General features: G+C 46.5%; 1 long non-coding RNA gene across 1 annotated transcript; it reads right to left on the bottom strand.

Moving 5' to 3' along the window:
- Positions 1-237: 237 nt before the first annotated feature.
- On the bottom strand, positions 238-5,933 carry LOC144307381 (uncharacterized). Its single transcript, XR_013374265.1, has 3 exons — positions 4,758-5,933; positions 1,425-1,541; positions 238-1,216 (listed from the first exon to the last, which is right to left on the bottom strand). It is a non-coding gene; the product is annotated as an uncharacterized LOC144307381 (long non-coding RNA).
- Positions 5,934-6,246: the final 313 nt, after the last annotated feature.

Here is a 6,246-nt window from a genome sequence, read left to right as displayed (position 1 = left end):
CAGGATCCGGGATCACACCCTGAGCTAAAGGCAGACGCCCAACCACTGAGCCACCCCGGGGTTTCAATTTTTATTTTTTATTTGTCAAATCTGGCAGCCTCACCCAAAACTAGCACATAGTCAGTCTTTCTTTCTTTCTTTCTTTCTTTCTTTCTTTCTTTCTTTCTTTCTTTTTCTTTCTTTTTTTCTTCTTTCTTTCTTTCTTTCTTTCTTTCTTTCTTTCTTTCTTTCTTTCTTTCTTTTTCTTTCTTTTTAAGATTCTATTTATTTATTCATGAGATACACAGAGAGAGGCAGAAACATAGGCAGAGGGAGAAGCAGGCTCCCTGCAGGGAGCACGATGCGGGACTCGATTCCAGACCGGGATCACACCCAGAGCCAAGGGCAGACGTTCAGTCACTGAGCCATCCAGGTGTCCCTAGCACATAGTGTTTCATGTGCCCTTTCTCTGCTTCTGTGTGTGGCTTATTTTCCTTAGAAAGGCTCAGCTTAGAAATAACCTCCTCCAAGAAGACAGTTCTCTCCACTTGTCTTTCTCAGGGTCTGTCTCATTCACTGCGAACTCCTCAGCCCTTGCAACAGTGTCTAGCACTTGGAGGACACTCAATAAATACTTGCTGAAGGAATAAGTGCTGACCTAGGTCTCAGCTATTTCTTTTTTTTTTTTTTTAAGGATTTTATTTATTTATTCATAGAGACACAGAGAGAGAGAGAGGCAGAGGCACAGGCAGAGGGAGAAGCAGGCTCCATGCGGGGAGCCTGATGTGGGACTCGATTCAGGGTCCCCAGGATCAAACCCCAGGCTGCAGGCGGCGCTAAACTGCTGCGCCCCCGGGGGGGGGGGGGGGCTGCCCCAGGAGCTGGTCTATTTCTTGCCTTCCAGGCCTGGGCTCCCAGTTTAGGGTAGGAGTCAGGGGGGAGGCAGGGGATGCATCAGTTACCTATCACTGCAAACAAACCACCCCCAAAATTAGTGACTTAAGAGAGAAGCCATCATGTAATTTGCTAAAAAATCTGCAAAATAGGCAGAGCTCAGCAGGAACAGCTCACCTCTGCCCCATGTGGCGTCAGCTGGGGCTAGAAGATTCACTTCCAAGATGACTCACTCACATGGCTTTCAAGTTGCTGCTGTATGCTGCTTCTCTCCACATATGCCTCTCCACAGGGTGGCTTGGACTTCCTTATAGCATGGTGGCTGCGTTCCAAGAACAAGTATCTCAAATGACACAAGAAATAGCAGATTCTAGACTTTTAAGGCCAGGGTCTGGAAACTGATATAATATCATTTCACACTCTATTCTATTGCTTAAGCAAGCTGCAGTTCATATTTAAGGAGAGAGGACAGAGACCCTTTCTCTTAATGGGACCAGTGCTAGAAAATTTTGTGATCATTTTTAAAAGTCACCAGAGGGGAGAATACTCACTACAAAGAAGTTGACAGAACCCATCATCTGTACCCAGTCCAGGTAGATGTTGGTCCATAGGATGGACCTCTCTCCACAGGTCAGCAGGAGCCACAGGGCCAGCATATTCAAGGCAGCCTGGGGGTGTGATAGGGCCGGAGACAAAGAGAGAGAGAAAGAGACAGAGAGGGAGGAGGGGGGGATGAGAAATATGGAAAGAATCCTCCCTTGAAGGAATGAGGACTGAGCAACTCAACTCATGCAGGCACTTAACAATCCATCTGAAACGAGGCTGCATAATTGGCACCTATTATGGGTCCCTTGGGATGTTGTAAACAGAAATTGTGAAACTGTATTTTCTTTTGGCTTTGAACAATTTTAAATTATAGAAAGTTGACATAATAGCAAAATGAACAACCGACACACCTGTCACCTCGTTTCACCAAGGTTAACATTTTGCCACATCTGCTCTTTGAAAGCAAGGTACAAACAAGACATTTTCCTCCTAAATCCTTCAGCCTGCATCTCCCTCCCCATCCCTCCACACCAATGGTTCTCTGGCCAGGGGGTGATTTTGTCCCTCAGGGGATATTTGACAATGTCAACTGGAAACACTTTTATTTTATTTTTTAAAAGATTTTATTTATTTGTTCATGAGAGACACAGAGAGAAAGAGAGGCAGAGACATAGGCAGAGGGAGAAGCAGACTCCATGCAGGGAGCCTGATGTGGGACGATTCCAGGTCTCCAGGATCACACCCCGGGCCAAAGGCAGGCGCCAAACTGCTGAGCCACTCAGGGATCCCCTGGAGACACTTTTAAATTATATTCCTTACTGAGAAAAAAGCTCACATCACACAAAATTCACCATTTTAACCATTTTCATTTTTTTTTCATTTTAACCATTTTCAAAAGTATAGTCCAGTGTGCTTTCGTATATTCATGATATGATGCAACTCTTAATGCTATCTAATTCTAAAACATTTTTGCAGACATTTCTGCTTGTTGCAACTGACAGGGTGCAGTGCTCCTGACACCTAGTGGGCAGGGACCAGAAGTGCTGCTGAACTCTCAGGAGAATCATCTGGCCCCAAGTGTCACCGTTCTACATAATTACGCCGCTATTAGCACATCTGCACAAAGCAAAAGTAATTGAGTGCTGTCGACCCCACTGGTCATAAGGATGTCTTTTTAAAAATTCACTTTAGAGATTGAGGGAGAGAGATAAGCAGAGTCAGTCTGAGCAAAGAGCCGGACTTGGGGCTTGATCCCATAACCCCGAGATCATGACCAAAGCTAAAACCAAGAGTCAGACACTTAACCAACTAAGCCACCCAGGCACCCCTAAAGGATGCATATTTAGCATATCTATTTTAGTTCAGGAGCCAAGGTTCACACATTGCCTTTTGCTGTTAGGTCTTTTTGGTCTCTATTAATATAAAATAATATTTTCTACCCCACACTCAGTCTTCTTGTTTGATTATTTTTCATAAGAGTTCAGGGATCCCTGGGTGGCGCAGCGGTTTGGCGCCTGCCTTTGGCCCAGGGCGCGATCCTGGAGACCCGGGATCGAATCCCACGTCGGGCTCCCGGTGCATGGAGCCTGCTTCTCCCTCTGCCTGTGTCTCTGCCTCTCTGTCTCTCTCTGTGTGACTATCATGAATAAATAAATAAAATCTTTAAAAAAAAATAAAAAATAAAGAGTTCAGGCTGGTTTATAGCATAATATTCTGGAATTATCAGATTCATATTTAACATTTTTGGCAAGAACACGACATTGATGATTATTGCGTCACATAAGGAGGTCTATAATTTGAGGTTGCTGTGCTATTTGTGGTGTTGAAATAGGATGGTAATGCAGTTGAGAAGACAGAAGGTGCTGTCTTCCACTTCCATCCACTCAAGTGTGGCACCCAGGCAGCAACTTTGGCTGGCTTACCCTTTCTGAAAAGTAGAGATAGCCTGGGGAGGATTCTCTCACTCCCGGGGAGTCCTCAGGCCCTCCTCCCTTCTCTTTGCTGTCCCACCTTCAAGGGTCAAGGGGAAGGCCCCAAGAGCTGGGGGTTTCCTCTGCTAACCTCGGGGAGTAGGCCCAGCCCAGGGTGGCTGGGAGGACTTGGAAGGACACCTGGGACTCCTTCAGCAGTTCCTTAGTTCCCAGAAAGAAGAAACCGGATGGTAGAAGTGTGTGGGCCAGGATGGGGGTCAAAGGCTTGTAAGGCTGGGAACTGCAGGCCTGTTAGCATTCTTATGGTGAACAACTATGCAAAAGCTGGATAGAAGTCACTCCAATCCTCCTCATTTTGGGAAGCTCCTCCCACCTTTAGGAACTCTCCCTAAACACAACCTTCTTCAGAAACCTACCAGGACTGCAGGAAGAAGGAAATTACTCCTGTTCTCAAAGCACTTCAGGCTAGAACCACCACAAGGGCAGAAGTTCTATTCCTTTTTAAAAAATATTTTATTTATTCATGAGACAGAGAGAGAGAGGAAGAGAGAAAGAAAGAGAGAGAGAGGCAGAGGGAGAAGCAGGCTCCATACAGGGAGCCTGACGAGGGACTCCATCCTGGGTCTCCAGGATCACACCCTGGGCCAAAGGCAGGCGCTAAACTGCTGAGTCACCCAGGGATCCCCAGAAGTTCTATTCCATTACACTGGCAGTGGAAACATGACAATCCATACACAGTTTTTTGAGCCAACAGTAAAAACAGCATATTACAAAAAAATTCAGTTTTGGGGTGCCTGAATGGCTCAGTTGGTCAACCATCTGCTTTCAGCTCAGGTTATGACCCCAGGGGTCCTGGAATTGAGCCCCACATGGGCTCCCTGCTCAGCAGGGGAGTCTGCTTTCTCCCTCTCCCTCTGCTGCTCCTCCTGCTTGTGCTATCTTGCTCTGTCAAATAAAAAAAAAAAAAAAGAATCTTTAAAAAAATTTCAGTTTTCTGGGGGCACGTGCCTGGCTGACTTGGTGGAGTGTGCAACTCTTGATCTCAGGGTTGCAAGTTCAAGCTCCAGGTTGGATGCAGAGAATACCTAAAAGTAACATCTTTTATTTTTTTTAAAGATCGCTTATTTATTTATTCACAAGAGACAGAGAGAGAGAGAGAGAGGCAGAGACACAGGCAGAGAGAGAAGCAGGCTCCATACAGGGATCCCGGGACTCTGGGATCACGCCCTAGGCTAAAGGCAGACCCTCAACTGCTGAGCCACCCAGATGTCCCAAAAGTAACATTTTTTTTAAAAAATTCAGCTTTCTGGCTTTTCTTGGAAAATCTGAAGCTCTGACAACATCGGGCTTGCACCTCTGCCTGGCGTCAACTTCCCCTTTCAGACTAAGCATGCATGCCACACTTACCTAATCCCAAATCCAAGTGTGGCTTTTAGTCTTGCTCCCTCACCTTGCCCATGCTGTTTTTTTCTTTACTTGTGTCTTTGAAAAAAGATGACAATAAAAGAGAGGTCCAGGGTTGTGTGCTTCCAGGTAAATGGGAAAAGGCATATTTCATTGTAGAATTGAAGAACATTCCTGTGCGCCTGTAATGTGATTAAAGTGAGTCTGTGTTTAAAAACAATATTGACCTCAAGTGTCATTGTGTCTTAGTATTGTGGCTGGGGGGTTACTGGAATGTCAGACTCCTCTCGACTCCATCACTTACAAGCCTTGTGACCTCAGACAAGACTGTGACGATACTCAGATGCCTCTGCAGTTTAAACCTCTCTCAACTTCTTGAATACTACCCAGCTGCTATCCTACCAACAAAACACCCGAGTACATGACTTTCAAGGCCGTGCTGAAGAACAAGATTCCACACCAAAAGTCATTTTTTTCTAGGCTGGGAATTTGCCCAAAGTCAACACCTGCCCAAACCAAAAGCCAGACCTGGTTCCCACGGGTAGATTTTTGACGCTGACTTTGGCAGAAGGTGCGGGCTCATTTGACCCACTCCACCCCCAGGGCCACTCCAGGGGCCAGGCCACTGGAGGTCACAACTTCTGTGAGAATCACAAGCTGAAGGCTGAAAGGGTTCAGCTAAAGTCCAAAGAGGACCATCAGGCCTCACCCAGATCTGAGAAACTCCCTGAGTACTCCAGCCACAGCCTTCAGCCTCAAATGCCAGTGGGATATCCAGAACCAGGACCAGGGACTTGTGGGACAAAGGTGACTTTCCCCAGTAGGCTGTGGGTGAGGAAGCAAGAGGCCTCAGAGACTCCGAAGAGCCCATTTGGGTCCACAAGGGAAACAGACTTAGAATAAAGCATTGACCACAAAAAAACACGGACAAGAGTTATTAGGGCATCCGGGTCGCTCAGTCGGTTAAGCCTTCGACTCAGGTCATGATCTCAAGGTCCTGGGATCAAGCCCCATGTTGGGCTCCCTGCTCAGCAGGGAGTATGCTTCTCCCCATCTCTCAAATGAACACATAAAATCTCTCTCTAAAAAAAAAAAAAAAAAAAGAGTTATAGGGACATCTGGGTGGCTCAGTGGTTGAGCATCTGCCTTCAGTTCAGGGCATGATCCTGGAGTCCCAAGATAGAGTTCCGCATCGGGCTCCCCACAGGGAGCCTGCTTCTTCCTCTGCATGTGTGAATAAATAAAGATTTCATGAGAGACACAGAGAGAGAGAGGCAGAGACATAGGCAGAGAGAGAAGCAGGCTCCATGCAAGGAGCCCGACGTGGGACTCGATCCCAGGACTCCAGGATCACGCCCTGGGCTGAAGGCAGGCACTAAACCGCTGAGCCACCCAGGGATCCCCCTAAATAAATAAAATATTTTAAAAAAGAGTTATAAAGGAACTGAAGATGTCAGTCGGGAACGCGTTTAGCTGCAAGGAAGAGAAAACC

This window comes from Canis aureus, chromosome 3, assembly GCF_053574225.1.
Source record: "Canis aureus isolate CA01 chromosome 3, VMU_Caureus_v.1.0, whole genome shotgun sequence".
In the NCBI taxonomy this organism is placed as follows: domain Eukaryota; kingdom Metazoa; phylum Chordata; class Mammalia; order Carnivora; family Canidae; genus Canis; species Canis aureus.
This window is presented reverse-complemented; position numbering and strand designations above follow the sequence as displayed.